Here is a 14763-nt window from a genome sequence, read left to right as displayed (position 1 = left end):
TTTAATCTGAAATCAATGGGAGCCAGTCGCGGAAAAATATATAAAGCAGCACGTCCTTTCTTGCCGCTGTTCCGCCTCTGACCTCCCATCGATTTCAATGGGAGGCAGAAAATGCATTTTACGCTGCGTTTTTTGTCTGATGTCCTCAATCGCCGCAGGCAAAAAACGCAGCAAAAAACGCGGCAAGATAGTGTGGGCAGGTCAAAATCTGCCTCAAAATTCTTTAAGGAATTTTGAGGCAGATTTTTTCGGCCTGCAAAATACTCTGTGTGGACAGGGCCATACATGATCAGCACTTTGAGACACTTTACTCACTGTCAGAAGAGCTGCTGCTCCCACTCCAGTCCTCGTCAGGTGATGTCTTCGGTCCAGATGTCCAGTCCTTCACCTCCAGGCTCCAGAAAATGGCGGGGATCGTAGAACTCCTGCCGCCGCGCAACAACTGGACTCCTCCCCCTCTCCTTACGCAGCTACGCTCTGGAGGAGGAGGCGGAGGCGGGCCAGCAGGTAACTAGTTTGTGCGCCGCTCTCCCTGTGTGGCTATCCTTGCCAGTAGTTCGGCGATGTTCTTGTGGTGCGGGCGCACCGCTTCCCTCTTGCCGGCGGGCACAAGCAGGTTGCGCGCCGGCACGCCCGGTCGTTCGCACGCGGGTGCGCGCCTGCGGTCCTTTGTGCCCACGCGCTTGTGCGGTCGAGCACGCGGTGTTTGACGAGAGGGGGGCCCGCAGCTCACGGCGGTGTTTGACGAGAGGGGGGCCCGCAGCTCACGGCGGTGTTTGACGAGAGGTGGGCCCGCAGCTCACGACATTGTTTTGGTGGGGCCTGTTTTTTTCTACCAAAGGCAAGTCGCGGCAGTTGCCGTGCCCCCTACAGTAGTACCCCTAATACCCCCCTGATGGCGGCCCTGATGCCACACACCTCCCTGTAGATGATGCCACACACTTCCCTGTGTATGATGCCACACAACTCCCTGTAGATGACACACAGCCCCGATATATATGATGCCACAAACATCCCTGTAGATGATGCCACACAGCCCGACATGAATGCCCTACATACTCACCGATGCAGCGCTGTCTTCTTCAGGTAAGTTCTCCCGTCTTCACTGGATCTGCGAAGGCGACACGATGACACTCACCATTGCAGCTCGTCTTCACGTGTGGTCTCTCGTCTTCATGGGATCTGCGAAGTTGGCGTCATTGCCTCACCTTCGCAGAACCCGTGAAGACGAGAGACCACACGTGAAGAGGTTGGTGCTGCATCGGTGAGTAGGCACAAAATGTCAGCCTGTATACATAAAGGGATATTTCATAGTGATGGGTATCACTATGCCAGTAATATATAATAGTGAAAGGGGTCAGTTGTTCATATTGAAGGGCTCAGTGAGGGGACCTTGACCTGAGACCTCACTGCCAATAGCCATAACTCATAAGTAAAGAGGTGTATTTCTCAGAAACCACCAATGTATGTACTTGTAACGTCCGTGGTCGCTGACCACAAACTCCTTCCATCCAGTCGACGCCCTTCTCTCCAGAGATGTCTGCACATACGGCCGTCCTGTTCAAGAGTGACAACCAGGGTGCGCTCGCGAGCTCAGTGCAGACTTAAGAAGCCAAAGCACACGCAGGTGGGAGATTGAGCTGATTGCTCCCAGAGCACCCTGAGCTATAAGAAGGGCCCAGCCCCTTCCTCCCATGCCTGAGCTTTGTTGTAATACCCAAAGTTTGTCTATGCAAATGGCCTTCTAGTGTCTTCCAGTTCCGTGTTTCCCTTACCTGTATCCTGTATCCCGTGCTATCCTGGTAAAGTGCCGTGCTGAGCTGTAGTCATGCTGTGCTGCATACCACGCCTGTCTTGCTACACCACGCCTGACGTCTGCCTGCTGCCTAGTCCCAGCCGAGCCTGCCTTGTTATTGTCCGAGCTGCCACAGGTACCCTATACGAACTATAGACTGTTACCTGCACCCTGTTGGTCAAGCTGCCATACCGCCAAGGCGGTACAGCCCAGTGGGTCCACGAACCCCACGTGACAGTACTCACATAAGCATATAGGGAAACACTTTGATATTACATAGAAATTAATGGTAATTTGGCATAACTCTGGCCAAAAGCTGAATTTCAGTTTTTGCTTGTAGTTAGGGTTAAAATAATTGTGAGAAATATGCCATAATACAATGTACATACAATGTTCAATGGTGTAAAACAAAAAAGATGTACTTATGTTTTGTGTTTTTTTTTTTTTTTTTGCATATCATTGCAGTCATAAATAAAGACACAAAAGTAAGTTCCAGATTTGTATGTTTAAGTTTAAGGAAAGGATCATATAAACAGTTTTGATGCAGTTCTTGGTGTAGTTGCTGGCTCAGGTTTTTTTAGCGAGAGGACACAAAACATAGTAGATGTATCAGTGTTCTTTATAACTTTCCACCCTTTTGGATTCATTTCAGCCTTTGGCTCAAAAAACGGAGCCAAAAACGACATCAAAATTGTGTGTGTGTGTGCGTGTGTGTGTGTGTGTGTGTGTGTGTGATTCTGGTCTAAATACGTTTTCTGATGATAGAAGAATAGTTTGATTTTTAGTAGATTATTCAAATGTGGACATTACTAAGATGATGTCAGTATATTATTTTATTTATTTATTGTTTTACAGTAATGGACACAGAATTTTTTCTGCATTTATTAGCAAAATAATGGTAGAGTCGAATTAACCACCAATCAGTTACATCATAAAGCGGCTGGAAAACGTCCCACATGACCGGGCATGATAAAGGATTGTGGTGTTCAGCGTTTCAAAGAAAACAAAGTCACAGTGGTGACCATCTTTGCCTTGCTGCTTTTATTAATGGTGTTTTCACAAAATGACAAAGAAAGCAGTTATCAGGAACAAAACCTACAGCCTTTAACTATTTCACATTATTACACGTGCTTCTTTCAGTTGGGTTACGCAGGTGAGTATATATGTACTCATATAACCCAACAGTCATTTGCAATATATCCCTAAAATAATAAAAATAAACATGCTACACAGTCATAAAACAAGTAACTCTATTATAAAGTGAAACATTTTATCACACAAGCAATACAGTAGTTTGTCAAAGAGGTTACAGCTGTATGTAAAATTGCATGATGAGCACCGCAGAGGGATGCATGATTGCCCCATTTATGATCAGGATGATGTCTCATTGCAAATACAATATTTGAATAAACTGCACATTATATGAGTTGTCTCATGATAACAACCCCTTTCCAAATGTCCTATTAGGGCATACAGACATCATAGAGGCCGGTTTCCCTACTATGACCTAGAGCGCAGAATAGCTAACAGACCCGGTCCATCTATGTATTACATGGATGGCTATTTATTAAAATGGCTCACATGTAATACTAAATTTCTCCTGCATTGGCCAGACATGATGTCCCTGTCAAACACAACAGATCGCGTGTGGTTAAAAATGCCAGTGTTGCAACAATCAGTTGATTGTCTAGCTGGCTTCTATTTATGAAGGGGTGGTCTTTGTGATTAGGATTTTTTTTCTTAACAGCTAGTAATGTTAAAAATAATAACAAATAATATATATATACACGGGGGGGGGGGATGTATAAAACAAATATGCGTCAGCAGACAATGCACCAAATATATTAGTAGGTGCACATCTATTTTTATATTGTATTTTCAGCGCACCTTTTTTGTTTGTACAATAGAAATGTCTGAGCAGGTGTAGATTTGCGCCATAACTTACACTAGTCTCTGGCGTAAATTATGATAAATCTATCATTGTGGTGGAGGTTCCGTCTCCTTTAAATAAACCTTGTCCCCTTTTCTCAACACTTTGGAAAAGTGTAAAGAAAAGTGAAAGTTGCAGATTTTAGCGCATGTATGGCGTGCACCAAAATGAGAAAAAATTGTTATGCCTGAAAACTGCTATAACTGCCTTTTGATATATTCCCCCAAATGTGTATTAAACTTAATACAAATTATTACAGTTATCTCCATAATCTGCATTTTAAATGCAATATGATTAACATTGTTATTTTCTAATCCAAGGGAAAAGGAAGCTTTGCAATGCTAAAAAAAAACGAAACAATTTCCTAATAATATACTAAAATTCTAAAATCCAAATACACTTCATAACATTTTCTGTATGAATATCACTCCTATGTACCCCACAGTAAAAAATTTCTATGTTGTTTTCCAAAAATGTAAATTGACCTGCCATCAATCCTTGAAATATTCGCACTAATAAAGTATATAATTGACAAATATAAAAAAGATTCTGTCATGAAGGTATTACAGGCACCGAATTACACGGTTGGCTCCTGCTCTATACATATCTCACACATGGGTGGGAAGAGAAAGACCCTTTTTTTCCCAGCAGCAATACACCAGCTACCATTATATCTAGATGCAAAAGGCGCTCTAAAATGGGCAATTATGAGAGAAATAAATACTATCACCACATGAACTCAACAATAATAATTAAAAGAGCACACTGTAAAAGAAATCTATACTGTAGAAACTGAAGTAGCAAAAGTACAGCTCCAAGATGGGAAAATAATTGAGGAGCGTAGGGAAGATTGTATAAGCTGCTATTATGTAGCATTGTGAAACCAGCTTCTCAAATAAAAGAATAACACCATACAGTTTTCGTACTGTTAGCACAGCACATGATGGGAGTTTAATACCGGAGTGGTGTGAGTCACACGTTCGTATCTTCCCATCAGGTATGGTGAAATGGTGGGAATGTCTTCTCCACCCACTCTATTAAACAGTGTGAGTTTTTGTTTTGCCCTATTTGAGAACCAGACTATTGCACCATGTCACCTATGAAAAGAGAAAATAATATACAATGTGAACCCACGCTCCCACTGCTAACTGTATTACTTTGTTGATTTCTTTCTTAACCCAGATACAATAGCTCCTGGAACAGTTCCAGTGGATGAAATAAATAAATTTGGGAGTCACTTTAAAGACACCAAATGAGGGGACTAGAGTGAATTGGGTCTATTATGAACCAACGGTATATTCTTAGCAGAGTAGAAATCACTCTGAATACATGGTAAGCTGTACTATCAGTAGTATAGCAGCCCTGAGGCTGAAATCAAGACCAGGAAGAATCTTAGTGCTAAGGACAGGGGCGTATCTATAAGGAGTGCAGAGGTAGCAGCGGCACCCAGGCCCTGGAACCTGAGGGGGCCCAAAAGCCCCTTAGCTGCATAAGAAGACACCAGTATTATATATGATATATGGTAGGTGGGGGCCCTGTTATAGATTTTGCATTGGGGCCCCGGAGCTTCAAGTTACACCTCTGACCAAGGAAATACGTGGAATGACAGGAATAACTAAAAGTACTATTACATTTACATCTCTTATTACATATGTTATAATGGTATCTCACAAAGAACTGCAGGTTAACAGTCAGAGATAGATAGATAGATAGATAGATAGATAGATAGATAGATAGATAGATAGATAGATAGATAGATAGATAGATAGATAGATAGATAGATAGATAGATAGATAGATAGATAGATAGATAGATAGAGATGTATAGTGCCATAAAATTAGATCCAACTCTTGATGACCATATCTTCTGTTTGGATCTATAGCCTTTAAATTACATGCTCAAGAATGCTGTAATATTATCCATCATCTTGTTGCCAAGCACCCTGTATGCCATGCAAAATGTATGTATGTTGCATGTAGTGGCAGGGATGCTATAAGCCTTGGATCCCCGGACGAGCACCACTTACTGTTTTTGGACCTGTGGCCTACTAGAGGTCGGGAGGAGGTTCTGGCGAAGGTTTCACGACAATCCGCAGGCAGCGTGCAGGAGGAAGAGAACCCAGCTGCTTATTGTGGGAACAGGATTAGGTGAGTTTCAAGGATTTTCAATTGCTGCAAAGGGGCACTGTTAAAGGGGGGCCCTTACTACTAAATCGGGGCATGACCTAACTACTATATGGGGTACCAAACTACTATATGGGGGCATAAAAGAGGACAACTACTATGTAGGCGCACAAAAGTGAACAACTAATATGTGGAGGCACAAACGAGGACTACTACTGTGTTGGGGCACAAAGGGGGATGGCCAGATGAAGACAAAAAAGGTAAAGTGAATGACTACAATCAGAGAAGACATGAAAAGTGTTTTTTTATTCATTAACAGTATGGTTGCATTATTCAGACACTATTTTATGGTAATGTCTGGTCATGGCGGTATTATTTAGTAACAGTAACATTGTATGTGACTGTGAAAAGAGACACAAGTTCATCCAGTTCAGCCAATTATCCTGTAATTTTTGTCACTTGTATAGTGGTATCATTGGTAATATTGGCCTTGGTATCCTTAGTTTTATTCAGTAATAATATGGTGATATTGGTACCTTTTATAGTGGTATTATTTGGTGACTCTATGACTGTATTATTTAGAGTTATATTATCACATCTAGAAAATTGTCTTATAGATACGTTGTCTTTGAATTATTTATATATACAGTTAGGTAAATAATTATTTGGACACAAGTTTTGGCATTTTAGCTGTTTACCAAAACATACAGCTTTAATTTGAGGGTATTAACATCCTAATTTGAGGAAGGGTTTAGGAATTACAGCTCTTTAATTTGTAGCTGCCTCATTTTCAAGGGACCAAAGGTAATTGGAACATTATCTCAAAAGCTATTTAATGGGCTGCATTGGCTATTCCCTCATTAATCCATCATCAATTAAGCAGGTAAAAGGTCTGGAGTTGATTCCAGGTGTGGCATTTGCATTTGGAAGCTGTTGCTGTGAACCCAAAACATGAGGTCAAAGGGGCTCTCAACACAAGTGAAACTAAAATTAAGAAATCCATCGGAGAGATAGCACAAATTTTAGGAGCGGCCAAATCAACAGTTTGGTACGTTCTTGAAAAAAAGAGTGCACTGGTGATCTCGTGAACACCAAAAGGCCTGGACGTCTACGGAAGACAACAGTGGCGGATGATCACAGAATCCTTTCCATGGTGAAGAAAAACCCCTTCACAACATCTACCCAAGGGAAGAACACTCTCCTGGAAGTAGGTGTATCAGTATCTAAGTCTACCATAAAGAGAAGACTTCATAAGAGCCAATACAGAGGTTTCACCACAAGGTGCAAACCATTCATCAGCCTCCAAATTAGAAAGGCCAGATTAAACTGTTCAATCTATACCAGAATGATGGGACGAAGAAAGTATGGACAATGCCTGGAATGGCTCATGATCCAAAGCACACCACATCCTCTGTAAAACATGGTGGAGTCAGTGTGATGGCATGGGCATGCATGGCTGCCAAAGGCACTGGGTCACTTGTGTTTATTGATGATGTGACTGAAGCCAGAAGCCACCGGATGAATTATGAAGTGTTTCAGGGATATACTTTCTGCTCAGATCCAACCAAATACTGCAAGGTTGATTTGACGTCGCTTCACAGTACAGATGGACAATAACCCAAAACATACTACGAAAGCAACCCAGGAGTTTTGAAGGCAAAGAAGTCAATCACCAGATCTCCACCCGATCGAGCATGCATTTCACTTGCTTAAGACAAAACTTAAAGTGGAGCTAAACGTTCGACAAACTTCTGACATGTCATAGTGACATGTCAGAAATTTGTATTGGTGGGGGTCCGAGCACTGAGACCCCCACCAATCGCTAGAAATAAATGTATCGGTGTACAGACTCAATAGAAAGTCTATGAGCCCGTACACTATACATTTATTTCCAGAAAAAGCCGAACAGAAACGAAGCAGCTGAGCGCTCACACAAACCCTTCAGCTGCTTTGTTCTAGCGATTGGTGGGGGTCTCCATGCTCGGACCCTCACCAATACAAACTTCTGACATGTCACTATGACATGTCAGAAGTTTGTCAAACGTTTAGCTCCACTTTAAGGCAGAAATACCCACAAACAAGCAACAACTGAAGACAGCTGCAGTAAAGGCCGGGCAAAAAGACGGAGTCCATGGGTTCCAGACTTCAGGCAGTCATTGCCTGCAAAGGATTCTCTACAAAGTATTAAAAAAAAAAACATTTTATTTATGGTAATGTGAATTTGTCCAATTACTTTTGAGCCCCTGAAATGAGGAGGCTGTGTAGAAAAATGGTTGCAATTCCTAAACGTTTCACAGGATATTTTAGTTCTACCCCTTGAATTAAACCTGAAAGTCTACACTTCAATTGCATCTCAGTTATTTCATTTCAAATACAATGTGGTGGCATGCAGAGCCCAAATCATGAAGATTGTGTCACTGTCCAAATAATTCTGGACCTAACTGTATATATATCAAAATGTATTGTATATATATATATATATATATATATATATACTACTATATCTATTTTTCATTTCTTTTTTTTTTTTGGGTAGGAGAACACAAATCTTTATAGACCCTAGCAAACCACTGGAGCCGCACATTCGAGCAATAGGAATGGTGTGGAATTATCCCAGGTCCAAAATTTGCCCGGGCCCATAGGGCTATAGTTATGCTCGTGGTTGCATAGTGATGATGTATGTTTAATTTAATATTGTCTAATTAAAACCTTATTGATCAGAACTATACGGAGACTATACAGAGACTGTCCATTAATTGAAACCTTCATTGTTTACTTTCAATGGATAAAAATCTGTCCCAGTCATGTGATGGACACACAGGTGTAGAACTGGTTACAGTACAGTTATTAGAGCTGTATCGCCTATTAAACCCTTGTGTGCACCTTCACCTCAAGGACACATTACCAGGAGAGAGTTTTATCTACTGGAAGTAAAAAGAAAGGTTCCCGTTGAAAGACTGCAAGCAGAGATCTTTGAAACCCACAAGGAATTGATACAGAAAGTACTGTATATTACAAAATTGTACAACTTTTAATTATAGAGTGAATAACTTTCACTTGCTGAAACCGGAATGGTTTTACACCAGATATAAATATAACTAATTCAATGTATAGCACCAGAACGCACAGTTACTGAACCGTTCCCGGTGCTCACAGTCCTAACAGTGTCCGGGAACAGGGAGATCAACTGCCCCGCCAGCGGTCCAACTCCGGCGATCTCTGCAATTAACCCCTTAAATGCGACGGTCAATAGCGATTGTCACATTTAAGTGGTTTGTAGCAGATCGGCAACCCCAACTACGCGTTTACGGGGTGTGCGAATGGTTGAAATGGCAGCCAGAGGGAACGCACTGGCCGGGGATTCAGCAACAAGAGGCGCCCTGGACTTCACTATCGATATGATGTCACGGGCCCCTTATAGGAGCGAATTCCGGCCAGATCTAACGATCGCTGGCTTAAGTCCCCTAGGGCGACTAATAAAATGGGTAAATAAAGTTATTAGTAGTGAAAAAAAAATATTCAAGTTCAAAAAAGAAAAACCTTTTCACATTTTCCTCTAAAGCAATGTAAAAAAAAATGGTATTGCTGCGTCCATAAATGTATGAACTATTACAACATGCTCGCACGGTGAACGCTGTCAAAAATAAATAATGTAAAACTCAAAAATCTCTGTTTTTAGGTCACCGTAGCTCTAAAAAAAATGTAATAAAAAGGGATCAAAAAGTGGTACTGTATGTACCAAAAGATGGTTCCAATAAAACTACAGCTCGTCCTGCAAAAAATAAGCCCTCACACCGCTCAGTCGACAAAAAAATAAATATAAATTTGGTATCACCATAATCATATTGAGCCGCTTATAAAGTTAAGTCATTTTTAATGTACGGTGAGATCCGTAAAAACGAAACCCCAAAAACAATGGAGGAATCGCTGTTTTTTTAATTTCAGCTCGCAAATAATTTTTTTTCAGTTTCCCACTACATTGTATGGTATTTTAAATGGTGCCATTAGAATCTACGACTCCTCCCGCAAACAAATAAGCCCTCATACCACTATATTGATGGAAAAATAGAAAAGTTATGGCTCTTGGATGGCGGGGAGTCAAAAACGAAAATTAAAAAGCAAAAAAGGTGAAAAAACACCTGTGGGGTCAAAATTCCCACTACACTCCCTAAAATACTGTAAGAGTTGTAGTTTCCAAAATAGGGGTCACTACTTGGGGGTTTGTTTTACTATTTGAACTCAGAGCTCTGCAATTGTGGGCCAATGTTCTCAAAATTACCAAAATAGGCCTCAAATGCACATGTTATTCTTCATTTCTGAGTTCTGTCATATGTCCAGGCAAATAATAAATGCCTTGAGGGGTGTAGTTTCCAAAATGGGGTCACGTTTTGGGGCTTCCACTGTACTCTGGTACCTCAGGGGTTCTGCAAATGCGACATAGCGCCCAAGAACCAATCCAGTAAAATCTGCATTCCAAATAGCGCTCCTGCCTTTCTGAGCCCTGACTTGTGTCCAAACAGTAGTTTATGACCACATGCCATATTAAGGAAAAATTGCTTTACAAATGTTGTGGTGCCTTTTCTCTTTCATCCCTTGTGAAAATGAAATAATTCAACATTTTAGTAGAAAAAATGTTGATATTCATTCTCACGGCCTAATTCCAATAAATTCTGCAAAAGCCTGTAGGGTCTAAATACTCTCTATACCCCTGGATGGATTCCTTAAGGGGCTTAGTTTCCAAAATGGGCTCACTTTTGGGGTGTTTTCACTGCTTTTGTCCCTCAGGGGCTTTGCAAATGCGACATGACACCCGAAAACCATTCTAGCTAAATCTGAGCTCCAAAAGCCAAATAGCGCTCCTTCCCTTCTGAGCCCTGCCGTGTGTCCAAACAGCAGGTTTTTTTTGTTTTCTTTTACCACGTATGGGGTATTGCCATGCTCAGAAGAGTTTGCTTTACAAATGTCAGGATGCCTTTTATTTTTTATCAATTGTGAAAATTGAAAAATCTGAGCTAAAACGTCATTTTAGTAGAAAAAAACCTGGATTTTCATTTTCACGGCCTAATTCCACTAAATTCTGCAAAAAACCTGGGGGATCAAAATGCTCACTATACCTCTCAATAAATTTCTTGAAAGCTGTAGTTTCTCAAATGGGGTCACTTTGGGCAGTTTCCACTGTTTTGATTCCTCAGGGGCTTTGCAAATACGACATGGCACCCAAAAACGATTCAAGCAAAACTTGAGCTCCATAAGCCAAACGGTGCTCCTTCCCTGCTGCGCCCTGCCGAGAGTCCAAACATCAGTTTATGTCCACATATGGGGTATTGCCGTAACTGGGAGAAATTGCTTTTCAAATGTTGGGGTGCTTTTTCTCCTTCACGTCTTCTAAAAATTTCGAATTTCTACTTTTTATTAGAAAAAGTTTAGATTTTCACTTTCACTTCCTAGTTCCACTAAAATGCAGCAAAAACCTGTGGGGTTAAAATGCTCATTATACCCCTTGATAAAGTCCTTGAGGGGTGTAGTTTGCTAAATGGTATCTTTTTTGGGGTGTTTCCACAGTTTTGGCCCCACAAGACCCCTTCAAACCTGACATGGTGCCTAAAATATAATCTAATAAAAAGGAGGCCGCAAAATACTCTAGGTGCTCCTTTGCTTCTGAGGCTGGTGTTTGAGCCCATTACTATACCAGGGCCACATGTGGGTTATTTCTAAAAACTGCAGAATCTGGGCAATAAATATTTATTAGCGTTTCTCTGGTAAGTCCTTCTGTGTTACAGAAAAAAATGAATGAAATTACATTTTCTAAAAATAAAAATGAAATTTGTAAATTTCACCTCTACTTTGCTTTAATTCCGGGAAACACCTATAGGTTTAAGAAAGTTTCTAAATGCTGTTTTGAATACTTTGAGGGGTGCAGCTTTTAAAATGGGGAGTATGGTGAGTTTCTAATATATACGGCCCTCAAAGCCACTTCAGAACTGAACTGGTCCCTAAAATAATAGGTTTTGGAAATTTTCTTTAAAATGTGACAAATTGCTGCTGAAATTCTAAGCCTTGCAATGTCCTAGAAAAATAAAAGGATGTTAAAAAAAACTATGCTAACATAAAGTAGACATATGGGTAGTATTGCTGTCTGTCTTACAAGCAGATACATTAAAATTTAGATTTATTTTTTTTTCACATTTTCTCTTATTTTTGGTATTTTTCACAAATAAATACTGAATTTATTGACCAAATTTTTCCACTAACATAAAGTACAATATGTCACGAGAAACAACGTCAAATTTGAAAAAAAAAAACGGCTGTGTCCACAAGGCCAAAACAGGCTGTGTTCTGAAGGGGTTAAGATTTTGATTGCTGTCTGTGGGTAGGAACATTATTGTTTAGATAAAGAAGTAGAAACCTTTTCTTAGGCCAGGATCACACACAGAGTTTTGATGCAGTTTTTATGGCAGTTTTTTGAGCCAAACACTGTAGTGGACGCAAAAAAAAGGAGATGCAACAGCCTTTTCTTTATGCTCTTCCTTCCTTTTGGATCCACTTCTGGTTTTGTCTAAAAAAAATGAACTGAAAACTGCATGAAAACTTTGTGTGTGTGTGATTTTGGCCTTAATGTGCTGCTCATTCAGATGATACTTTACAGTGTCTCACAGCTCGATTTTGTATCAAACCCTTCACCGGTGTAAATCAGCATATTAATAGGAAAGGATTTCTGGCTGTGAACAGGAGAAGAGAAGACGGAGGATATTGCCCTTTGTGTCTTGTATATAATTATTTTAATGAGACATTAGACTTTGGGTTTCCCTGTCTAGGAAATTTGCCATCTTTTTCTTGCCTAGCTATAGGTTTTACAGTCTAGCTTATATAGTTTTATTGTTGTGACCAATGGCTAGATTTTACCTTTAGCACTGGAACCTGCATTTTCAGCTAATTGAAGGTTACATGTGATTGTCCATTTACCATATAGATTAGAATTATGCAATATAAGAACACTCAATTTAGACTGGACTTACAAAAGCAGACAACCTATTCAGTTACAATTAAGGGAGTAATGAATATGGACAAATGTTTAGGGTTTTATCACAATTGTATACATTAGAGAAAGTTGTATTGGTTAAGGGATTTATGTCCACACCACTATAACTAACTCCTCTGTGGTTAACCTTCCTTCAGCTTTGACAAAGTTTTTCAGAGGAAAAACTTTTTATACATTTTCATCCATACACATCATAAGCGTAACACCAGTGGGAGTCTACCGGCTGGGACCTCCATTGATGTTAGGAGCAAAGAAATCCTAGGGTTTCGGAGACATTACTATTTATATATAACTTTTTGTGAAAAAGACCGAAACTTTTACAAATGGTGTATACCAAGTAATGCCAGCAATTTTTCATATGGTAGAGCATGTCAGTAGGCAGTCAACATCTCTAAACAAATGTTATACAGTCAGGATTATATTTGATGCTTATTGCAAAACCTACCAACTATGAAGCTCCAGTTAAACTTCAGTATTAAAAAAGCTTCTTAATTTTAATGTTTTGTATAGTAAACAACATAAAAGTAGCATGTGCCAAATATATAAAAAATATATTTCTCTATGTTTTGTCTCCATCTCATGTTACCCCTAATTGGGAAACTGTATTAGTAGAGATATCACAACATAATCTTCTGCAATACATGGAGGTCACCAACAGCAAGCACTTTAAGGTCAATAGAATGGTTTTCATCTGTAAATAAATAGGTTTACTGCCGCACAAAGTATATAAGTATAGCTTTCTGTGAAAATGTTTTTCACTTGGACCATATTTTCTGAAATGATATACTGCGGTTTGGAGTACAGAGCTGTTCAGTGTAATTGTACATTCTCAGTCACCTAAAAACAGGTTTCTACTAAGAAAGGGCCTGTAATTAAAGTGCACCATTGTCAACATGGCTGCAACAAACGCCCCATTGTTGTGAACCTATGTTATTGGGCAGTACAACCACTAGAGGCACTGTTATGAATTTCAATGAATTTACTCACATGCTTCTGTGCTAAAAAGCTATCAACATTTATGGAGTTATAAAAAGCAAAGTTTTACAAAGGTATAGTATCCAATAAAATGTTGACATATATGTATAAACTGTTATTGTTGTAAATGTGTTACATTGACTCTACAGTCAGAACTAGTGCATATTGGTATTACATTGAGCTCAATACTCAAGCACATGGCCAAACCAGCAGACGGTCAAAGAAAAATAAATCCGGGAAGTAAGTTTAAAACAAGGCTTTTGGCTAAGGCCCCTTTAACATGTTTAATATTAAGCTTTTTTTCAAACAGATATTTTAAGATATTTTGCATTAAAAAAAATGTAGAGGAACCAATCCAATGACAGACCACATTAATTTCAGCGGGTTTAAAGCGAATGGCAGAATACTTATTTTGACATCAGTTTCAGTATGTTCAATCGTTTTTTCTAAAGGAATTAAAAACACAGCATGTTAAATTTTTACAGATTGAAACTGAAGTCAAAATAAGCATTTTGCCATTTATTTTTAACTATTCGTAATGAATGGAATCTATCATTTAATAGCAGTAACCTGGCTTTTTCCATATCTCCTAGAGAGCTGTATGGGGTTGTACCGCACATGCTTGGCCACTAATCCCTACAACTCTTTATCACTGCTGCCATCGTCCTAAGAAGGGATAGGGGTCCCCTATTGTAGCAATTCAATGGGGTTCCATTTGGTGAACCCCCAAAGTCTACCATTTATCATCCATTTACAATATACGTGATAATTCACTGTTATTGTAGGCAAACCATTTTAAGGTCTCATGCACACTTCAGTTAATTTCTTCAGTTTGCTACCTGGTTTTTTAACGGATAGCACACTGACCCATTCAGTACTATGGGGCCATGCAAACATCTAT

Source organism: Rhinoderma darwinii, chromosome 4 (genome assembly GCF_050947455.1).
Source record: "Rhinoderma darwinii isolate aRhiDar2 chromosome 4, aRhiDar2.hap1, whole genome shotgun sequence".
NCBI classification, from domain to species: Eukaryota; Metazoa; Chordata; class Amphibia; order Anura; family Rhinodermatidae; genus Rhinoderma; species Rhinoderma darwinii.
The sequence above is the reverse complement of the archived record's forward strand: the minus strand, read 5'-3'. Positions refer to the sequence as shown.